Source organism: Pseudophryne corroboree, unplaced genomic scaffold, assembly GCF_028390025.1.
Source record: "Pseudophryne corroboree isolate aPseCor3 unplaced genomic scaffold, aPseCor3.hap2 scaffold_253, whole genome shotgun sequence".
Classification (NCBI taxonomy): Eukaryota; Metazoa; Chordata; class Amphibia; order Anura; family Myobatrachidae; genus Pseudophryne; species Pseudophryne corroboree.
In genome coordinates this window covers 583369-604192 of record NW_026969189.1, presented here as the reverse complement: position 1 = coordinate 604192, position 20824 = coordinate 583369, and the positions used below count along the sequence as shown (strand labels likewise).

Below are 20824 nucleotides of genomic sequence, written 5' to 3'. Positions count from 1 at the left end.
GTTATGGTGTAGGGTACCTGGCCTTCTCTGATGTAATCAGAGTTAGATTTGATTCAGTGATTTTATAAAAACAGCTAGGAAGCACAATTTAGCAGTGGGTTGCAGAGAAAAAGAAATATGCTGGCAGAAAAATCCAATTGAGTGATTAAACAGCTCTTCATTTTCTGGCTTTATTTTTATGCTAACAAATTTGTGCTCTGAAAAGTGTCCACAAAGCCAAGTATCTGATTAACACCTTTGTAGGGATGGTTTTTCACCTATTATTAAATTAAACTTGCTTCATTGGAAAGGCAGCAAGTGATGTCATCCAAGCATTGGGTCAAAGTTGGCTTCAAACCTCGTCTGCTTATGAAAAGAGAAAAGGGGTATGCAGGGCATGGCGGCCTTTTGCGGTGCTTGGATGACCCCTAGTTCGCATTAAATAATGCAGTCGAGTTTCCCACATTTGGGGAAATCACAGAGGTCAGCATACCCAGAATGCAATGAATGAACCGCACCCTGGGAGAACAGTCTTCATGACCATGGTATCTCCTATGCAAAATAAGTATGATTTGGGATAGGGCTGGGGAGGGCCGCTGCTCAGGCACATCTCTGTCAAGTAAAGGAGATTCAACTGAGGCAGCACAAGGGAACTCTCATCTGGGGACAACAACTGCAGGGAGAACACATATTTTCAGATGAACATGGGAGGGCAGAAGGCTGCCTAATACTGAAGCACCCCCAAACAACAAACCAAATGCAACAACTAGTGCAAGCATTCCTGGGGGAAGGCCTGCAGCAGATGGATTTGCATATGGCGATGTCATCCAAGCAGTGGGTCAAAGTTGGCTTCAACCCTCGTCTGCATATGAAAAGAGAAAAGGGGTGTGCAGGGCATGGCGGCCTTTTGCGGCACTTGGATGACCCCTAGTTCGCATTAAACACCTCCACCCTCCGTCGGTGTGGGGCTCATGTTGGCTATGCCCCAGCCCCTGAAGGATTCAAGCTGATTTCTTGCAGCAGCTGGGCACTGTAACAGCTCCAGAGCTGCTCTGTAAGGCAAGTAAAAGGGTGTGGGCCCTGCAGCAATACCTGTAGTTCGCATTGTGCGAGACCCCTAGTTCGCATTAAACACCCCCACCCTCCTTCGGTGTGGGGCTCATGTTGGCCATGCCCCAGCCCCTGAAGCATTCACGCTGATTTCTTGCAGCAGCTGGGCACTGTAACAGCTCAAGAGCTGCTCTGTAAGGCAAGTAAAAGGGTGTGGGCCCTGCAGCACTACCTGTAGTTTGCATTGTGCATTTTTAAGGCACAAAGTAAGCAGACGGGAGGAGAAGTCAGGATAGTGCACAAGGGTATAGACGGGAGGGGCTCAAGAAAAAAGAAGTGGAAACAGACAGCAAACTAGGCTTCCAATGCACAATGCAAACTACAGGTAGTGCTGCAGGGCCCACACCCTTTTACTTGCCTTACAGAGCAGCTCTGGAGCTGTTTAATCACTCAATTGGATTTTTCTGCCAGCATAATTTTTCTCTTACGTCCTAGAGGATGCTGGGGATTCCGTAAGGACCATGGGGGATAGACGGGCTCCGCAGGAGACATGGGCACTTTAAGAAAGACTTTAGATCTGGGTGTGCACTGGCTCCTCCCTCTATGCCCCTCCTCCAGACCTCAGTTTACTACTGTGCCCAGAGGAGACTGGGTGCTTTTCAGGGAGCTCTCCTGAGTTTCCTGACAGAAAGTATATTTGTTAGATTTTTTTATTTTCAGGGAGCCTGCTGGCAACAGACTCCCTGCATCGAGGGGCGGAGGGGAGAGATGCACACCTACTTCTGTGAGTTGATAGGCTCTGCTTCTTAGGCTACTGTACAGCATTAGCTCCAGAGGGATCGGTACGCAGGTCTCACCCTCGCCGTCCGTCCCAGAGCCGCGCCGCCGTCCCCCTCGCAGAGCCGGAAGATAGAAGCCGGGTGAGTATGAGAAGAAAAGAAGACTTCAGAGGCGGCGGAAGACTTCATGATCTTCACTGAGGTAACGCACAGCAGTAAAGCTGTGCTCCATTGCTCCAATACACCTCACACACGGCAGTCAGTGTAAGGGTGAAGGGCGCAGGGGGGACGCCCTGGGCAGCAATATAGACCTCTCTTTGGCAAAATAAATATATATGCAGCTAGGCACTGTATATATATATATAAGAGCCCCCGCCATTTTTTTACTATATTTGAGCGGGACAGAAGCCCGTCGCTGAGGGGGTGGGGCTTCTCCCTCAGCACTCACCAGCGCCATTTTCTCCACAGCACCGCTGAGGGGAAGCTCCACGGACTCTCCCCTGCTTATACCACGGTAGAAAGAGGGTCTTAAAGAAGAGGGGGGCACATAATTAGGCGCATATATATATGGAAATACAGCGCTACTGGGTAAACATAAAATTATTGTGTTTTTTTCCTGGGTCATATAGCGCTGGGGTGTGTGCTGGCATACTCTCTCTCTCTGTCTCTCCAAAGGGCCTTGTTGGGGAACTGTCCTCAGATAAGAGGATTCCCTGAGTGTATGGTGTGTCGGTACACGTGTGTCGACATGTCTGAGGTAGAAGGCTCTCCTAGAGAGGAGCAGGAGCAAATTAATGTGGTGTCTCCATCGACAACGCCGACACCTGACTGGATGGATATGTGGAATGTTTTAAGTGCTAATGTAAACTTATTACACAAGAGATTAGACAAAGCTGAAGCTAGGGAACAGTCAGGGAGTCAACCCATGCCTGTCCCTATGTCGCAGGGACCTTCGGGGTCTCAAAAGCGCCCACTATCCCAAATAGTTGACACAGATACCGACACAGATTCTGACTCCAGTGTCGACTACGATGATGCAAAGTTACAGCCAAAATTGGCTAAATGTATTCGATATATGATTATTGCAATAAAAGATGTTTTGCACATCACAGAGTCCCCTGTCCCTGACACGAGGGTACACATGTATAAGGGAAAGAAACCTGAGATAACCTTTCCCTCCTCACATGAGTTGAACGAATTATGTGAAAAAGCTTGGGAATCTCCAGACAAAAAGCTGCAGATTCCCAAAAGGATTCTTATGGCGTATCCTTTCCCGCCAATGGACAGGATACGGTGGGAATCCTCCCCTAGGGTGGATAAAGCATTGACACGCTTATCCAAAAAGGTAGCGCTGCCATCCCAGGATACGGCTACCATCAGGGACCCTGCTGACCGCAAGCAGGAGGTTACCCTAAAGTCCATTTACACACATTCTGGTACCTTACTCAGACCGGCAATTGCGTCGGCCGGGGTTGTAGCGCGGTGGCAGCATGGACAGATACCTTATCAGCAGAGATTGAGACCCTAGATAAGGATGCTATGTTATTGACCATAGGGCATATAAAAGATGCTGTCCTATATATGAGAGATGCTCAAAGTGACATTAGTCTACTGGGTTCTAGAATAAACGCTATGTCGATTTCTGCTAGACGAGTCCTATGGACCCGGCAATGGACAGGTGATGCCGACTCAAAAAGGCATATGGAGGTTTTACCTTACAGGGGTGAGGAATTGTTTGGGGAAGGTCTCTCGGACCTAGTCTCCACAGCTACAGCTGGTAAATCAAATTTTTTGCCTTATATTCCCTCACAGCCTAAGAAAGCACCACATTATCAAATACAGTCCTTTCGATCACAGAGAAACAAGAAAGTACGAGGTGCGTCCTTTCTTGCCAGAGGTAAGGGCAGAGGGAAGAAGCTGCACAACACAGCTAGTTCCCAGGAACAGAAGTCCTCCCCGGCCTCTACAAAATCCACCGCATGACGCTGGGGCTCCGCTAAAGGAGTCCGCCCAGTTGGGGGCACGTCTTCGAGTTTTCAGCCACATCTGGGTTCATTCGCAGGTGGATCCCTAGGCAATAGAAATTGTTTCTCAGGGTTACAAGCTGAAATTCGAAGAGGTGCCTCCTCGCCGGTTTTTCAAATCGGCCCTACCATCTTCTCCCCAGGAAAGGGAGATAGTGTTAAATGCAATTCACAAATTGTATCTTCAACATATGCAGATGAGGGTTCCAGCCAACTTTGGCCCACTGCTTGGATGACATCACCGTATGCAAATCCGTCTTCTGCAGACCTTCTCCCAGGAATGCTTGTACTAGTTGTTGCATTTGGTTTGTTGTTTGGGCGTGCTTCAGTATTAGGCAGCCTTCTGCCCTCCCATGTTCATCTGAAAATATGTGTTCTCCCGGCAGTTGTTGTCCCCAGATGAGAGTTCCCTTGTGCTGCCTCAGTTGAATCTCCTTTACTTGACAGAGATGTGCCTGAGCAGCAGCCCTCCCCAGCCCTATCTCAAATCATACTTATTTTGCATAGGAGATACCATGGTCATAAAGATTGTTCTCCCAGGGTGAGGTTCATTCATTGCATTCTGGGTATGCTGACCCCTGTGATTTCCCCAAATGTGGGAAACTCAACTGCATTATTTGTGGTAGTGGGGGACTGTGTTTGTGTTTTCCTCTGGTCAGCTCTGGTAAAAGTCAGATTTCTTTGTCTCAGATCTTCCTCTAGCCTTGTTCTTCTTTCGAGAGTTCCATTGTGCTGCCTCAGTTTGACCTCCTTCACTTGACAGGGGGGTACCCGAGCAGCGACCCTCCCCAGCTCTAGCCCAACTCCTACATACCTGCCAGGTGAGATACTATGATCATGAAGGTGCTTCTCCCAGGGCAAGGCTCACCCATTGCACTCTGGGTGTGCTGCTCCTGCGATTTCCCCAAATGTGGGAAACTTGACTGCATAATTTGTGTTTCCCCTGGTCGGCTCTCGTATAATTCAGATCTCTTTGTCTCAGGTCTCTCTCCAGCCTAGTTTGCTGTCTGTTTCCACTTCTGTTTTCTTGAGCCGCTCCCTTCTATGCCCTTGCGCACTATCCTGACTTCTCCCGTCTGCTTACTTTGTGCCTTCCAACGCACAATGCGAACTACAGGTAGTGCTGCAGGGCCCACACCCTTTTACTTGCCGTACAGAGCAGCTCTGGAGCTGTTACAGTGCCCAGCTGCTGCAAGAAATCAGCTTGAATGCTTCAGGGGCTGGGGCATAGCCAACATGAGCCCCACACCGAAGGAGGGTGGAGGTATTTAATGCGAACTAGGGGTCATCCAAGCACCGCAAAAGGCCGCCATGCCCTGCATAACCCTTTTCTCTTTTCATATGCAGATGAGGGTTCCAGCCAACTTTGGCCCACTGCTTGGATGACATCACCGTATGCAAATCCGTCTTCTGCAGACCTTCTCCCAGGAATGCTTTTACTAGTTGTTACATTTGGTTTGTTGTTTGGGGTGCTTCAGTATTAGGCAGCCTTCTGCCCTCCCATGTTCATCTGAAAATATGTGTTCTCCCTGCAGTTGTTGTCCCCAGATGAGAGTTCCCTTGTGCTGCCTCAGTTGAATCTCCTTTACTTGACAGAGATGTGCCTGAGCAGCGGCCCTCCCCAGCCCTATCCCAAATCATACTTATTTTGCATAGAAGTTTCCATGGTCATGAAGATTGTTCTCCCAGGGTGAGGTTCATTCATTGCATTCTGGGTATGCTGACCCCTGTGATTTCCCCAAATGTGGGAAACTCGACTGCATTAATTGTGGTAGTGGGGGACTGTGTTTGTGCTTTCCTCTGGTCAGCTCTGGTAAAAGACAGATTTCTTTGTCTCAGATCTTCCTCTAGCCTTGTTCTTTTTTCGAGAGTTTCCTTGTGCTGCCTCAGTTGGATCTCCTTCACTTGACAGGGGGGTGCCCGAGCAGCGACCCTCCCCATCTCTAGCCCAACTCCTACTTACCTGCCAGGTGAGATACTATGATCAGGAAGGTGCTTCTCCCAGGGCAAGGCTCACCCATTGCACTCTGGGTGTGCTGCTCCTACGATTTCCCCAAATGTGGGACACTTGACTGCATAATTTGTGTTTCCTCTAGTCGGCTACTCGTATAATTCAGATCTCTTTGTCTCAGGTCTCTCTCCAGCCTAGTTTGCTGTCTGTTTCCACTTCTCTTTTCTTGAGCCGCTGCCTTCTATGCCCTTGTGCACTCTCCTGACTTCTCCTGTCTGCTTACTTTGTGCCTTCCAACGCACAATGCAAACTACAGGTAGTGCTGCAGGGCCCACACCCTTTTACTTGCCTTTCAGAGCAGCTCTGGAGCTGTTACAGTGCCCAGCTGCTGCAAGAAATCAGCTTGAATGCTTCAGGGGCTGGGGCATAGCCAACATGAGCCCCACACCGACGGAGGGTGGAGGTGTTTAATGCGAACTAAGGGTCATCCAAGCGCCGCAAAAGGCCGCCATGCCCTGCATACCCCTTTTCTCTTTTCATATGCAGATGAGGGTTCCAGCCAACTTTGGCCCACTGCTTGGATGACATCACCGTATGCAAATCCGTCTTCTGCAGACCTTCCCCCAGGAATGCTTGTACTAGTTGTTGCATTTGGTTTGTTGTTTGGGGTGCTTCAGTATTAGGCAGCCTTCAGCTCTCCCATGTTCATCTGAAAATATGTGTTCTCCCTGCAGTTGTTGTCCCCAGATGAGAGTTCCCTTGTGCTGCCTCAGTTGAATCTCCTTTACTTGAAAGAGATGTGCCTGAGCAGCGGCCCTCCCCAGCCCTATCCCAAATCATACTTATTTTGCATAGGAGATACCATGGTCATGAAGATTGTTCTCCCAGGGTGAGGTTCATTCATTGCATTCTGGGTATGCTGACCCCTGTGATTTCCCCAAATGTGGGAAACTCGACTGCATTATTTGTGGTAGTGGGGGACTGTGTTTGTGCTTTCCTCTGGTCAGCTCTGGTAAAAGTCAGATTTCTTTGTCTCAGATCTTCCTCTAGCCTTGTTCTTTTTTTGAGAGTTTCCTTGTGCTGCCTCAGTTGGATCTCCTTCACTTGACAGGGGGGTGCCCGAGCAGCGACCCTCCCCAGCTCAAGCCCAACTCCTACTTACCTGCCAAGTGAGATACTATGATCAGGAAGGTGCTTCTACCAGGGCAAGGCTCACCCATTGCACTCTGGGTGTGCTGCTCCTACGATTTCCCCAAATGTGGGACACTTGACTGCATAATTTGTGTTTCCTCTGGTCGGCTACTCGTATAATTCAGATCTCTTTGTCTCAGGTCTCTCTCCAGCCTAGTTTGCTGTCTGTTTCCACTTCTCTTTTCTTGAGCCCCTGCCTTCTATGCCCTTGTGCACTCTCCTGACTTCTCCTGTCTGCTTACTTTGTGCCTTCCAACGCACAATGCAAACTACAGGTAGTGCTGCAGGGCCAACACCCTTTTACTTGCCTTACAGAGCAGCTCTGGAGCTGTTACAGTGCCCAGCTGCTGCAAGAAATCAGCTTGAATGCTTCAGGGGCTGGGGCATAGCCAACATGAGCAGCAAGATGCAGCACTGGACTATTAGTAATGTACTGTTGTATGCTGAGCACCACAATGCAGCACAAGACAATGAGCAGTGATACTGAGCACTGATGAGGATACTACTGAGAACTGACACTGAGCAGGAGAGACACACTACTAGTATTACTGAGCAGCAATAAGTAACCACTGATACTGGGCACTGATATTGAGATTTCCACTGAGAGAACATAGCCACGTCCTCTCCGCTCTCTCTTCAATGCACGAGTAAAAATGGCGGCAACGCGCAGCTCTTTATATGGAATCCGAATCTCGCGAGAATCCGACAGCGGGATGATGACATTTTCCCTTGTTCAGGTTTTCCGAGTCAGGCGGGAACAACCGAGCCTGCCACGGACCAGTGTAAACCACGTGGAGTTCGTCGGGAATTCGGTTCTCGGAGAACCGAACCCGCTCCTCTATATATACTATATTACTATGTTACTGTAGTATACAGAACACCACAATGCAATGAGCAGTGATAGTGAGCACTGATGAGGATACTAGAACTGACACTGAGCAGCAAGATGCAGCACTGGACTATTAGTAATGTACTGTAGTATGCTGAGCACCACAATGCAGCACAAGACAATGAGCAGTGATACTGAGCACTGATGAGGATACTACTGAGAACTGACACTGAGCAGGAGAGACACACTACTAGTATTACTGAGCAGCAATAAGTAACCACTGATACTGAGCACTGATATTGAGATTTCCACTGAGAGAACATAGCCACGTCCTCTCCGCTCTCTCTTCAATGCACGAGTAAAAATGGCAGCAACGCGCAGCTCTTTATATGGAATCCGAATCTCGCAAGAATCCGACAGCGGGATGATGACATTTTCCCTTGTTCAGGTTTTCCGAGTCAGGCGGGAACAACCGAGCCTGCCTCGGACCAGTGTAAACCACGTGGAGTTCGTGGGGAATTCGGTTCTCGGAGAACCGAACCCGCTCCTCTCTACCTTATACCCATCAATTTTTTTATTTTCAATCTAAGCCCCTGCAGTTTTCTGTAAGCATCTGCTTCGCTATGATGATCAACAAGTCACAAGGGCAAACACTCAGGGCTTGAGGCGTAGATCTTAGGACCAGCTGCTACAAGCATGGCAGAGGTGTCACTATCACTGGTGACACCCAGAAAGGTAGCGAGGGAGATTGTAATGCAGTGCGCGCAGATAAACAGCGCAATGGTAAAAAGGAGGCATGGTTTCATAGGTAGGGGCGTGGCCTGGTGGCCTGAATCTACATTTTGTTGCTCCGGGTGTCCCGGGGGTTGGGGGCTGCACCCGGGGACTAGTGTGTGAGCTGTGCTGGCTCCTGCACAGTGACAGGGCATGGCCACCCAGCATGACGCCTCCCTTCTTGACCATGCTGTAATTGCAGTCGCACTGCAGTTCAGCGTGATCATAAAAAATGGTGTAGGCTCCTGCTGGTGCAGGCTGTAGAGAAAAGCTGCTGTGACCACGCCCCCTGTGTCTCCTCCGTTGCAGACCCCATTTTGAAGCCTTGCCCCCGGACTAAGAGAAAAGTATGCCCTTGCGCACTATCCTGACTTCTCCTCCCGTCTGCTTAATTTGTGCCTTCCAACGCACAATGCGAACAACAGGTGGTGCTGCAGGGCCCACACCCTTTTACTTGCCTTACAGAACAGCTCTGGAGCTGTTACAGTGCCCAGCTGCTGCAAGAAATCAGCTTGAATGCTTCAGGGGATGGGGCATGGCCAACATGAGCCCCACACCAAAGGAGGGTGGGGGTGTTTAATGCGAACTAGGGGTCATCCAAGCACTGCAAAAGGCCGCCATGCCCTGCATGCCCCTTTTCTCTTTTCATATGCAGATGAGGGTTCCAGTCAACTTTGGCCCACTGCTTGGATAACATCACCGTATGCAAATCCGTCTGCTGCAGACCTTCCCCAAGGAGTGCTTGTACTAGTTGTTGCATATGGTTTGATATTTGATGGTGCTTCAGTATTAGGCAGCCTTCCACCCTCCCATGTTCATCTGAAAAGATGTGGTCTCCCTGCAGTTGTTGTCCCCAGATGAGAGTTCCCTTGTGCTGCCTCAGTTGAATCTCCTTTACTTGACAGAGATGTGCCTGAGCAGCGGCCCTCACCAGCCCTATCCCAAATCATACTTATTTTGCATAGGAGATACCATGGTCATGAAGATTGTTCTCCCAGGGTGAGGTTCATTCATTGCATTCTGGGTATGCTGACCCCTGTGATTTTCCCAAATGTGGGAAACTCGACTGCATTATTTGTGGTAGTGGGGGACTGTGTTTGTGCTTTCCTCTGGTCAGCTCTGGTAAAAGTCAGATTTCTTTGTCTCAGATCTTCCTCTAGCCCTGTTCTTCTTTCGAGAGTTCCCTTGTGCTGCCTCAGTTGGATCTCTTTCACTTGACAGGGGGGTGCCCGAACAGCGACCCTCCCCAGCTCTAGCCCAACTCCTACTTACCTGCCAGGTGAGATACTATGATCATGAAGGTGCTTCTCCCAGGGCAAGGCTCACCCATTGCACTCTGGGTGTGCTGCCCCTGCGATTTCCCCAAATGTGGGAAACTTGACTGCATAATTTGTGTTTCCCCTGGTCGGCTGTCGTATAATTCAGATCTCTTTGTCTCAGGTCTCTCTCCAGCCTAGTTTGCTGTCTGTTTCCACTTCTCTTTTCTTCAACCGCTCCCTTCTATACCCTTGTGCACTATCCTGACTTCTCCTCCCGTCTGCTTACTTTGTGCCTTCCAATGCACAATGCAAACTACAGGTAGTGCTGCAGGGCCCACACCCTTTTACTTGCCTTACAGAGCAGCTCTGGAGCTGTTACAGTGCCCAGCTGCTGCAAGAAATCAGCTTGAATGCTTCAGGGGATGGGGCATGGCCAACATGAGCCCCACACCAAAGGAGGGTGGAGGTGTTTAATGCGAACTAGGGGTCATCCAAGCACCACAAAAGGCCGCCATGCCCTGCACGCCCCTTTTCTCTTTTCATATGCAGATGAGGGTTGAAGCCAACTTTGACCCACTGCTTGGATGACATCACCGTATGCAAATCCGTCTTCTGCAGAACTTCCCCCAGGAATGCTTGCACTAGTTGTTGCATTTGGTTTGTTGTTTGGGGGTGCTTCAGTATTAGGCAGCCTTCTGCCCTCCCATGTTCATCTGAAAATATGTGTTCTCCCTGCAGTTGTTGTCCCCAGATGAGAGTTCCCTTGTGCTGCCTCAGTTGAATCTCCTTTACTTGACAGAGATGTGCATGAGCAGCGGCCCTCCCCAGCCCTATTCCAAATCATACTTATTTTGCATAGGAGATACCATGGTCATGAAGATTGTTCTCCCAGGGTGAGGTTCATTCATTGCATTTTGGGTATGCTGACCCCTGTGATTTCCCCAAATGTGGGAAACTTGACTGCATTATTTGTGGTAGTGGGGGACTGTGTTTGTGCTTTCCTCTGGTCAGCTCTGGTAAAAGTCAGATTTCTTTGTCTCAGATTTTCCTCTAGCCTTGTTCTTCTTTCGAGAGTTCCATTGTGCTGCCTCAGTTGGATCTCCTTCACTTGACAGGGGGGTACCCGAGCAGCGACCCTCCCCAGCTCTAGCCCAACTCCTACTTACCTGCCAGGTGAGATACTATGATCATGAAGGTGCTTCTCCCAGGGCAAGGCTCACCCATTGCACTCTGGGTGTGCTGCCCCTGCGATTTCCCCAAATGTGGGAAACTTGACTGCATAATTTGTGTTTCCCCTGGTCGGCTCTCGTATAATTCAGATCTATTTGTCTCAGGTCTCTCTCCAGCCTAGTTTGCTGTCTGTTTCCACTTCTCTTTTCTTCAGCCGCTCCCTTCTATACCCTTGTGCACTATCCTGACTTCTCCTCCCGTCTGCTTACTTTGTGCCTTCCAATGCACAATGCAAACTACAGGTAGTGCTGCAGGGCCCACACCCTTTTACTTGCCTTACAGAGCAGCTCTGGAGCTGTTACAGTGCCCAGCTGCTGCAAGAAATCAGCTTGAATGCTTCAGGGGATGGGGCATGGCCAACATGAGCCCCACACCAAAGGAGGGGGGAGGTGTTTAATGCGAACTAGGGGTCATCCAAGCACTGCAAAAGGCCGCCATGCCCTGCATGCCCCTTTTCTCTTTTCATATGCAGATGAGGGTTCCAGTCAACTTTGGCCCACTGCTTGGATAACATCACCGTATGCAAATCCGTCTGCTGCAGACCTTCCCCCAGGAGTGCTTGTACTAGTTGTTGCATATGGTTTGATATTTGATGGTGCTTCAGTATTAGGCAGCCTTCCGCCCTCCCATGTTCATCTGAAAAGATGTGGTCTCCCTGCAGTTGTTGTCCCCAGATGAGAGTTCACTTGTGCTGCCTCAGTTGAATCTCCTTTACTTGACAGAGATGTGCCTGAGCAGCTGCCCTCACCAGCCCTATCCCAAATCATACTTATTTTGCATAGGAGATACCATGGTCATGAAGATTGTTCTCCCAGGGTGAGGTTCATTCATTGCATTCTGGGTATGCTGACCCCTGTGATTTTCCCAAATGTGGGAAACTCGACTGCATTATTTGTGGTAGTGGGGGACTGTGTTTGTGCTTTCCTCTGGTCAGCTCTGGTAAAAGTCAGATTTCTTTGTCTCAGATTTTCCTCTAGCCTTGTTCTTCTTTCGAGAGTTCCCTTGTGCTGCCTCAGTTGGATCTCTTTCACTTGACAGGGGGGTGCCCGAACAGCGACCCTCCCCAGCTCTAGCCCAACTCCTACTTACCTGCCAGGTGAGATACTATGATCATGAAGGTGCTTCTCCCAGGGCAAGGCTCACCCATTGCACTCTGGGTGTGCTGCCCCTGCGATTTCCCCAAATGTGGGAAACTTGACTGCATAATTTGTGTTTCCCCTGGTCGGCTCTCGTATAATTCAGATCTCTTTGTCTCAGGTCTCTCTCCAGCCTAGTTTGCTGTCTGTTTCCACTTCTCTTTTCTTCAACCGCTCCCTTCTATACCCTTGTGCACTATCCTGACTTCTCCTCCCGTCTGCTTACTTTGTGCCTTCCAATGCACAATGCAAACTACAGGTAGTGCTGCAGGGCCCACACCCTTTTACTTGCCTTACAGAGCAGCTCTGGAGCTGTTACAGTGCCCAGCTGCTGCAAGAAATCAGCTTGAATGCTTCAGGGGATGGGGCATGGCCAACATGAGCCCCACACCAAAGGAGGGTGGAGGTGTTTAATGCGAACTAGGGGTCATCCAAGCACCGCAAAAGGCCGCCATGCCCTGCACGCCCCTTTTCTCTTTTCAAATGCAGATGAGGGTTGAAGCCAACTTTGACCCACTGCTTGGATGACATCACCGTATGCAAATCCGTCTTCTGCAGAACTTCCCCCAGGAATGCTTGCACTAGTTGTTGCATTTGGTTTGTTGTTTGGGGGTGCTTCAGTATTAGGCAGCCTTCTGCCCTCCCATGTTCATCTGAAAATATGTGTTCTCCCTGCAGTTGTTGTCCCCAGATGAGAGTTCCCTTGTGCTGCCTCAGTTGAATCTCCTTTACTTGACAGAGATGTGCATGAGCAGCGGCCCTCCCCAGCCCTATTCCAAATCATACTTATTTTGCATAGGAGATACCATGGTCATGAAGATTGTTCTCCCAGGGTGAGGTTCATTCATTGCATTTTGGGTATGCTGACCCCTGTGATTTCCCCAAATGTGGGAAACTTGACTGCATTATTTGTGGTAGTGGGGGACTGTGTTTGTGCTTTCCTCTGGTCAGCTCTGGTAAAAGTCAGATTTCTTTGTCTCAGATTTTCCTCTAGCCTTGTTCTTCTTTCGAGAGTTCCATTGTGCTGCCTCAGTTGGATCTCCTTCACTTGACAGGGGGGTACCCGAGCAGCGACCCTCCCCAGCTCTAGCCCAACTCCTACTTACCTGCCAGGTGAGATACTATGATCATGAAGGTGCTTCTCCCAGGGCAAGGCTCACCCATTGCACTCTGGGTGTGCTGCCCCTGCGATTTCCCCAAATGTGGGAAACTTGACTGCATAATTTGTGTTTCCCCTGGTCGGCTCTCGTATAATTCAGATCTATTTGTCTCAGGTCTCTCTCCAGCCTAGTTTGCTGTCTGTTTCCACTTCTCTTTTCTTCAGCCGCTCCCTTCTATACCCTTGTGCACTATCCTGACTTCTCCTCCCGTCTGCTTACTTTGTGCCTTCCAATGCACAATGCAAACTACAGGTAGTGCTGCAGGGCCCACACCCTTTTACTTGCCTTACAGAGCAGCTCTGGAGCTGTTACAGTGCCCAGCTGCTGCAAGAAATCAGCTTGAATGCTTCAGGGGATGGGGCATGGCCAACATGAGCCCCACACCAAAGGAGGGGGGAGGTGTTTAATGCGAACTAGGGGTCATCCAAGCACTGCAAAAGGCCGCCATGCCCTGCATGCCCCTTTTCTCTTTTCATATGCAGATGAGGGTTCCAGTCAACTTTGGCCCACTGCTTGGATAACATCACCGTATGCAAATCCGTCTGCTGCAGACCTTCCCCCAGGAGTGCTTGTACTAGTTGTTGCATATGGTTTGATATTTGATGGTGCTTCAGTATTAGGCAGCCTTCCGCCCTCCCATGTTCATCTGAAAAGATGTGGTCTCCCTGCAGTTGTTGTCCCCAGATGAGAGTTCACTTGTGCTGCCTCAGTTGAATCTCCTTTACTTGACAGAGATGTGCCTGAGCAGCTGCCCTCACCAGCCCTATCCCAAATCATACTTATTTTGCATAGGAGATACCATGGTCATGAAGATTGTTCTCCCAGGGTGAGGTTCATTCATTGCATTCTGGGTATGCTGACCCCTGTGATTTTCCCAAATGTGGGAAACTCGACTGCATTATTTGTGGTAGTGGGGGACTGTGTTTGTGCTTTCCTCTGGTCAGCTCTGGTAAAAGTCAGATTTCTTTGTCTCAGATCTTCCTCTAGCCTTGTTCTTCTTTCGAGAGTTCCCTTGTGCTGCCTCAGTTGGATCTCCTTCACTTCACAGGGGGGAACCCGAGCAGCGACCCTCCCCAGCTCTAGCCCAACTCCTACTTACCTGCCAGGTGAGATACTATGATCATGAAGGTGCTTCTCCCAGGGCAAGGCTCAACCATTGCACTCTGGGTGTGCTGCTCCTGCGATTTCCCCAAATGTGGGAAACTTGACTGCATAATTTGTGTTTCCCCTCGTCGGCTCTCGTATAATTCAGATCTCTTTGTCTCAGGTCTCTCTCCAGCCTAGTTTGCTGTCTGTTTCCACTTCTCTTTTCTTCAGCCGCTCCCTTCTATACCCTTGTGCACTATCCTGACTTCTCCTCCCGTCTGCTTACTTTGTGCCTTCCAATGCACAATGCAAACTACAGGTAGTGCTGCAGGGCCCACACCCTTTTACTTGCCTTACAGAGCAGCTCTGGAGCTGTTACAGTGCCCAGCTGCTGCAAGAAATCAGCTTGAATGCTTCAGGGGCTGGGGCATAGCCAACATGAGCCCCACACCAAAGGAGGGTGGAGGTGTTTAATGCAAACTAGGGGTCAGCCAAGCGCCGCAAAAGGCCACCATGCCCTGCACGCCCCTTTTCTCTTTTCATATGCAGACGAGGGTTGAAGCCAACTTTGACCCACTGCTTGGATGACATCACCATATGCAAATCCATCTGCTGCAGGCCTTCCCCCAGGAATGCTTGCACTAGTTGTTGCATTTGGTTTGTTGTTTGGGGGTGCTTCAGTATTAGGCAGCCTTCTGCCCTCCCATGTTCATCTTCAGGGGATGGGGCATGGCCAACATGAGCCCCACACCAAAGGAGGGTGGAGGTGTTTAATGCGAACTAGGGGTCATCCAAGCACCGCAAAAGGCCGCCATGCCCTGCACGCCCCTTTTCTCTTTTCATATGCAGATGAGGGTTGAAGCCAACTTTGACCCACTGCTTGGATGACATCACCGTATGCAAATCCGTCTTCTGCAGAACTTCACTTGACAGGGGGGTGCCCGAGCAGCGACCCTCCCCATCTCTAGCCCAACTCCTACTTACCTGCCAGGTGAGATACTATGATCAGGAAGGTGCTTCTCCCAGGGCAAGGCTCACCCATTGCACTCTGGGTGTGCTGCTCCTACGAATTCCCCAAATGTGGGACACTTGACTGCATAATTTGTGTTTCCTCTAGTCGGCTACTCGTATAATTCAGATCTCTTTGTCTCAGGTCTCTCTCCAGCCTAGTTTGCTGTCTGTTTCCACTTCTCTTTTCTTGAGCCGCTGCCTTCTATGCCCTTGTGCACTCTCCTGACTTCTCCTGTCTGCTTACTTTGTGCCTTCCAACGCACAATGCAAACTACAGGTAGTGCTGCAGGGCCCACACCCTTTTACTTGCCTTTCAGAGCAGCTCTGGAGCTGTTACAGTGCCCAGCTGCTGCAAGAAATCAGCTTGAATGCTTCAGGGGCTGGGGCATAGCCAACATGAGCCCCACACCGACGGAGGGTGGAGGTGTTTAATGCGAACTAAGGGTCATCCAAGCGCCGCAAAAGGCCGCCATGCCCTGCATACCCCTTTTCTCTTTTCATATGCAGATGAGGGTTCCAGCCAACTTTGGCCCACTGCTTGGATGACATCACCGTATGCAAATCCGTCTTCTGCAGACCTTCCCCCAGGAATGCTTGTACTAGTTGTTGCATTTGGTTTGTTGTTTGGGGTGCTTCAGTATTAGGCAGCCTTCAGCTCTCCCATGTTCATCTGAAAATATGTGTTCTCCCTGCAGTTGTTGTCCCCAGATGAGAGTACCCTTGTGCTGCCTCAGTTGAATCTCCTTTACTTGACAGAGATGTGCCTGAGCAGCGGCCCTCCCCAGCCCTATCCCAAATCATACTTATTTTGCATAGGAGATACCATGGTCATGAAGATTGTTCTCCCAGGGTGAGGTTCATTCATTGCATTCTGGGTATGCTGACCCCTGTGATTTCCCCAAATGTGGGAAACTCGACTGCATTATTTGTGGTAGTGGGGGACTGTGTTTGTGCTTTCCTCTGGTCAGCTCTGGTAAAAGTCAGATTTCTTTGTCTCAGATCTTCCTCTAGCCTTGTTCTTTTTTTGAGAGTTTCCTTGTGCTGCCTCAGTTGGATCTCCTTCACTTGACAGGGGGGTGCCCGAGCAGCGACCCTCCCCAGCTCAAGCCCAACTCCTACTTACCTGCCAAGTGAGATACTATGATCAGGAAGGTGCTTCTACCAGGGCAAGGCTCACCCATTGCACTCTGGGTGTGCTGCTCCTACGATTTCCCCAAATGTGGGACACTTGACTGCATAATTTGTGTTTCCTCTGGTCGGCTACTCGTATAATTCAGATCTCTTTGTCTCAGGTCTCTCTCCAGCCTAGTTTGCTGTCTGTTTCCACTTCTCTTTTCTTGAGCCCCTGCCTTCTATGCCCTTGTGCACTCTCCTGACTTCTCCTGTCTGCTTACTTTGTGCCTTCCAACGCACAATGCAAACTACAGGTAGTGCTGCAGGGCCAACACCCTTTTACTTGCCTTACAGAGCAGCTCTGGAGCTGTTACAGTGCCCAGCTGCTGCAAGAAATCAGCTTGAATGCTTCAGGGGCTGGGGCATAGCCAACATGAGCAGCAAGATGCAGCACTGGACTATTAGTAATGTACTGTTGTATGCTGAGCACCACAATGCAGCACAAGACAATGAGCAGTGATACTGAGCACTGATGAGGATACTACTGAGAACTGACACTGAGCAGGAGAGACACACTACTAGTATTACTGAGCAGCAATAAGTAACCACTGATACTGGGCACTGATATTGAGATTTCCACTGAGAGAACATAGCCACGTCCTCTCCGCTCTCTCTTCAATGCACGAGTAAAAATGGCGGCAACGCGCAGCTCTTTATATGGAATCCGAATCTCGCGAGAATCCGACAGCGGGATGATGACATTTTCCCTTGTTCAGGTTTTCCGAGTCAGGCGGGAACAACCGAGCCTGCCACGGACCAGTGTAAACCACGTGGAGTTCGTCGGGAATTCGGTTCTCGGAGAACCGAACCCGCTCTTCTATATATACTATATTACTATGTTACTGTAGTATACAGAACACCACAATGCAATGAGCAGTGATAGTGAGCACTGATGAGGATACTAGAACTGACACTGAGCAGCAAGATGCAGCACTGGACTATTAGTAATGTACTGTAGTATGCTGAGCACCACAATGCAGCACAAGACAATGAGCAGTGATACTGAGCACTGATGAGGATACTACTGAGAACTGACACTGAGCAGGAGAGACACACTACTAGTATTACTGAGCAGCAATAAGTAACCACTGATACTGAGCACTGATATTGAGATTTCCACTGAGAGAACATAGCCACGTCCTCTCCGCTCTCTCTTCAATGCACGAGTAAAAATGGCAGCAACGCGCAGCTCTTTATATGGAATCCGAATCTCGCAAGAATCCGACAGCGGGATGATGACATTTTCCCTTGTTCAGGTTTTCCGAGTCAGGCGGGAACAACCGAGCCTGCCTCGGACCAGTGTAAACCACGTGGAGTTCGTGGGGAATTCGGTTCTCGGAGAACCGAACCCGCTCCTCTCTACCTTATACCCATCAATTTTTTTATTTTCAATCTAAGCCCCTGCAGTTTTCTGTAAGCATCTGCTTCGCTATGATGATCAACAAGTCACAAGGGCAAACACTCAGGGCTTGAGGCGTAGATCTTAGGACCAGCTGCTACAAGCATGGCAGAGGTGTCACTATCACTGGTGACACCCAGAAAGGTGGCGAGGGAGATTGTAATGCAGTGCGCGCAGATAAACAGCGCAATGGTAAAAAGGAGGCATGGTTTCATAGGTAGGGGCGTGGCCTGGTGGCCTGAATCTACATTTTGTTGCTCCGGGTGTCCCGGGGGTTGGGGGCTGCACCCGGGGACTAGTGTGTGAGCTGTGCTGGCTCATGCACAGTGACAGGGCATGGCCACCCAGCATGACGCCTCCCTTCTTGACCATGCTGTAATTGCAGTCGCACTGCAGTTCAGCGTGATCATAAAAAATGGTGTAGGCTCCTGCTGGTGCAGGCTGTAGAGAAAAGCTGCTGTGACCACGCCCCCTGTGTCTCCTCCGTTGCAGACCCCATTTTGAAGCCTTGCCCCCGGACTAAGAGAAAAGTATGCCCTTGCGCACTATCCTGACTTCTCCTCCCGTCTGCTTAATTTGTGCATTCCAACGCACAATGCGAACAACAGGTGGTGCTGCAGGGCCCACACCCTTTTACTTGCCTTACAGAACAGCTCTGGAGCTGTTACAGTGCCCAGCTGCTGCAAGAAATCAGCTTGAATGCTTCAGGGGATGGGGCATGGCCAACATGAGCCCCACACCAAAGGAGGGTGGGGGTGTTTAATGCGAACTAGGGGTCATCCAAGCACTGCAAAAGGCCGCCATGCCCTGCATGCCCCTTTTCTCTTTTCATATGCAGATGAGGGTTCCAGTCAACTTTGGCCCACTGCTTGGATAACATCACCGTATGCAAATCCGTCTGCTGCAGACCTTCCCCAAGGAGTGCTTGTACTAGTTGTTGCATATGGTTTGATATTTGATGGTGCTTCAGTATTAGGCAGCCTTCCGCCCTCCCATGTTCATCTGAAAAGATGTGGTCTCCCTGCAGTTGTTGTCCCCAGATGAGAGTTCCCTTGTGCTGCCTCAGTTGAATCTCCTTTACTTGACAGAGATGTGCCTGAGCAGCGGCCCTCACCAGCCCTATCCCAAATCATACTTATTTTGCATAGGAGATACCATGGTCATGAAGATTGTTCTCCCAGGGTGAGGTTCATTCATTGCATTCTGGGTATGCTGACCCCTGTGATTTTCCCAAATGTGGGAAACTCGACTGCATTATTTGTGGTAGTGGGGGACTGTGTTTGTGCTTTCCTCTGGTCAGCTCTGGTAAAAGTCAGATTTCTTTGTCTCAGATCTTCCTCTAGCCTTGTTCTTCTTTCGAGAGTTCCCTTGTGCTGACTCAGTTGGATCTCTTTCACTTGACAGGGGGGTGCCCGAACAGCGACCCTCCCCAGCTCTAGCCCAACTCCTACTTACCTGCCAGGTGAGATACTATGATCATGAAGGTGCTTCTCCCAGGGCAAGGCTCACCCATTGCACTCTGGGTGTGCTGCCCCTGCGATTTCCCCAAATGTGGGAAACTTGACTGCATAATTTGTGTTTCCCCTGGTCGGCTCTCGTATAATTCAGATCTCTTTGTCTCAGGTCTCTCTCCAGCCTAGTTTGCTGTCTGTTTCCACTTCTCTTTTCTTCAACCGCTCCCTTCTATACCCTTGTGCACTATCCTGACTTCTCCTCCCGTCTGCTTACTTTGTGCCTTCCAATGCACAATGCAAACTACAGGTAGTGCTGCAGGGCCCACACCCTTTTACTTGCCTTACAGAGCAGCTCTGGAGCTGTTACAGTGCCCAGCTGCTGCAAGAAATCAGCTTGAATGCTTCAGGGGATGGGGCATGGCCAACATGAGCCCCACACCAAAGGAGGGTGGAGGTGTTTAATGCGAACTAGGGGTCATCCAAGCACCGCAAAAGGCCGCCATGCCCTGCACGCCCCTTTTCTCTTTTCATATGCAGATGAGGGTTGAAGCCAACTTTGACCCACTGCTTGGATGACATCACCGTATGCAAATCCGTCTTCTGCAGAACTTCCCCCAGGAATGCTTGCACTAGTTGTTGCATTTGGTTTGTTGTTTGGGGGTGCTTCAGTATTAGGCAGCCTTCTGCCCTCCCATGTTCATCTGAAAATATGTGTTCTCCCTGCAGTTGTTGTCCCCAGATGAGAGTTCCCTTGTGCTGCCTCAGTTGAATCTCCTTTACTTGACAGAGATGTGCATGAGCAGCGGCCCTCCCCAGCCCTATTCCAAATCATACTTATTTTGCATAGGAGATACCATGGTCATGAAGATTGTTCTCCCAGGGTGAGGTTCATTCATTGCATTTTGGGTATGCTGACCCCTGTGATTTCCCCAAATGTGGGAAACTTGACTGCATTATTTGTGGTAGTGGGGGACTGTGTTTGTGCTTTCCTCTGGTCAGCTCTGGTAAAAGTCAGATTTCTTTGTCTCAGATTTTCCTCTAGCCTTGTTCTTCTTTCGAGAGTTCCATTGTGCTGCCTCAGTTGGATTTCCTTCACTTGACAGGGGGGTACCCGAGCAGCGACCCTCCCCAGCTCTAGCCCAACTCCTACTTACCTGCCAGGTGAGATACTATGATCATGAAGGTGCTTCTCCCAGGGCAAGGCTCACCCATTGCACTCTGGGTGTGCTGCCCCTGCGATTTCCCCAAATGTGGGAAACTTGACTGCATAATTTGTGTTTCCCCTGGTCGGCTCTCGTATAATTCAGATCTATTTGTCTCAGGTCTCTCTCCAGCCTAG

General features: G+C 49.9%; 22 non-coding genes and 2 pseudogenes across 22 annotated transcripts; 23 read left to right on the top strand and 1 right to left on the bottom strand.

Annotated features, from left to right (window-relative positions):
• Nucleotides 1-369: 369 nt before the first annotated feature.
• On the bottom strand, nt 370-548 carry LOC135012452 (U1 spliceosomal RNA; annotated as a pseudogene).
• Nucleotides 549-4322: 3774 nt separating this feature from the next.
• LOC135012152 (U1 spliceosomal RNA) lies at nt 4323-4486 on the top strand. Its single transcript, XR_010211157.1, has one exon. It is a non-coding gene; the product is annotated as a U1 spliceosomal RNA (small nuclear RNA).
• A 152-nt stretch (nt 4487-4638) lies between these two features.
• Nucleotides 4639-4801, top strand: LOC135012345 (U1 spliceosomal RNA). The gene has a single exon (XR_010211348.1). It is a non-coding gene; the product is annotated as a U1 spliceosomal RNA (small nuclear RNA).
• Nucleotides 4802-5471: 670 nt separating this feature from the next.
• On the top strand, nt 5472-5635 carry LOC135012234 (U1 spliceosomal RNA). Its single transcript, XR_010211238.1, has one exon. It is a non-coding gene; the product is annotated as a U1 spliceosomal RNA (small nuclear RNA).
• A 152-nt stretch (nt 5636-5787) lies between these two features.
• On the top strand, nt 5788-5951 carry LOC135012374 (U1 spliceosomal RNA). Its single transcript, XR_010211370.1, has one exon. It is a non-coding gene; the product is annotated as a U1 spliceosomal RNA (small nuclear RNA).
• Nucleotides 5952-6621: 670 nt separating this feature from the next.
• On the top strand, nt 6622-6785 carry LOC135012261 (U1 spliceosomal RNA). Its single transcript, XR_010211265.1, has one exon. It is a non-coding gene; the product is annotated as a U1 spliceosomal RNA (small nuclear RNA).
• A 152-nt stretch (nt 6786-6937) lies between these two features.
• Nucleotides 6938-7101, top strand: LOC135012430 (U1 spliceosomal RNA). Its single transcript, XR_010211395.1, has one exon. It is a non-coding gene; the product is annotated as a U1 spliceosomal RNA (small nuclear RNA).
• A 2424-nt stretch (nt 7102-9525) lies between these two features.
• LOC135012443 (U1 spliceosomal RNA) lies at nt 9526-9689 on the top strand. Its single transcript, XR_010211402.1, has one exon. It is a non-coding gene; the product is annotated as a U1 spliceosomal RNA (small nuclear RNA).
• A 152-nt stretch (nt 9690-9841) lies between these two features.
• On the top strand, nt 9842-10004 carry LOC135012306 (U1 spliceosomal RNA). Its single transcript, XR_010211310.1, has one exon. It is a non-coding gene; the product is annotated as a U1 spliceosomal RNA (small nuclear RNA).
• Nucleotides 10005-10678: 674 nt separating this feature from the next.
• On the top strand, nt 10679-10842 carry LOC135012141 (U1 spliceosomal RNA). The gene has a single exon (XR_010211146.1). It is a non-coding gene; the product is annotated as a U1 spliceosomal RNA (small nuclear RNA).
• Nucleotides 10843-10994: 152 nt separating this feature from the next.
• Nucleotides 10995-11157, top strand: LOC135012288 (U1 spliceosomal RNA). The gene has a single exon (XR_010211292.1). It is a non-coding gene; the product is annotated as a U1 spliceosomal RNA (small nuclear RNA).
• A 674-nt stretch (nt 11158-11831) lies between these two features.
• On the top strand, nt 11832-11995 carry LOC135012431 (U1 spliceosomal RNA). The gene has a single exon (XR_010211396.1). It is a non-coding gene; the product is annotated as a U1 spliceosomal RNA (small nuclear RNA).
• Nucleotides 11996-12147: 152 nt separating this feature from the next.
• Nucleotides 12148-12310, top strand: LOC135012271 (U1 spliceosomal RNA). The gene has a single exon (XR_010211275.1). It is a non-coding gene; the product is annotated as a U1 spliceosomal RNA (small nuclear RNA).
• A 674-nt stretch (nt 12311-12984) lies between these two features.
• LOC135012140 (U1 spliceosomal RNA) lies at nt 12985-13148 on the top strand. The gene has a single exon (XR_010211145.1). It is a non-coding gene; the product is annotated as a U1 spliceosomal RNA (small nuclear RNA).
• A 152-nt stretch (nt 13149-13300) lies between these two features.
• Nucleotides 13301-13463, top strand: LOC135012287 (U1 spliceosomal RNA). Its single transcript, XR_010211291.1, has one exon. It is a non-coding gene; the product is annotated as a U1 spliceosomal RNA (small nuclear RNA).
• Nucleotides 13464-14137: 674 nt separating this feature from the next.
• LOC135012420 (U1 spliceosomal RNA) lies at nt 14138-14301 on the top strand. Its single transcript, XR_010211389.1, has one exon. It is a non-coding gene; the product is annotated as a U1 spliceosomal RNA (small nuclear RNA).
• A 152-nt stretch (nt 14302-14453) lies between these two features.
• LOC135012386 (U1 spliceosomal RNA) lies at nt 14454-14589 on the top strand (annotated as a pseudogene).
• Nucleotides 14590-15424: 835 nt separating this feature from the next.
• On the top strand, nt 15425-15588 carry LOC135012417 (U1 spliceosomal RNA). The gene has a single exon (XR_010211386.1). It is a non-coding gene; the product is annotated as a U1 spliceosomal RNA (small nuclear RNA).
• Nucleotides 15589-16258: 670 nt separating this feature from the next.
• Nucleotides 16259-16422, top strand: LOC135012250 (U1 spliceosomal RNA). Its single transcript, XR_010211254.1, has one exon. It is a non-coding gene; the product is annotated as a U1 spliceosomal RNA (small nuclear RNA).
• Nucleotides 16423-16574: 152 nt separating this feature from the next.
• On the top strand, nt 16575-16738 carry LOC135012429 (U1 spliceosomal RNA). The gene has a single exon (XR_010211394.1). It is a non-coding gene; the product is annotated as a U1 spliceosomal RNA (small nuclear RNA).
• Nucleotides 16739-19162: 2424 nt separating this feature from the next.
• On the top strand, nt 19163-19326 carry LOC135012409 (U1 spliceosomal RNA). Its single transcript, XR_010211384.1, has one exon. It is a non-coding gene; the product is annotated as a U1 spliceosomal RNA (small nuclear RNA).
• A 152-nt stretch (nt 19327-19478) lies between these two features.
• LOC135012270 (U1 spliceosomal RNA) lies at nt 19479-19641 on the top strand. The gene has a single exon (XR_010211274.1). It is a non-coding gene; the product is annotated as a U1 spliceosomal RNA (small nuclear RNA).
• Nucleotides 19642-20315: 674 nt separating this feature from the next.
• On the top strand, nt 20316-20479 carry LOC135012139 (U1 spliceosomal RNA). The gene has a single exon (XR_010211144.1). It is a non-coding gene; the product is annotated as a U1 spliceosomal RNA (small nuclear RNA).
• Nucleotides 20480-20631: 152 nt separating this feature from the next.
• On the top strand, nt 20632-20794 carry LOC135012286 (U1 spliceosomal RNA). Its single transcript, XR_010211290.1, has one exon. It is a non-coding gene; the product is annotated as a U1 spliceosomal RNA (small nuclear RNA).
• Nucleotides 20795-20824: the final 30 nt, after the last annotated feature.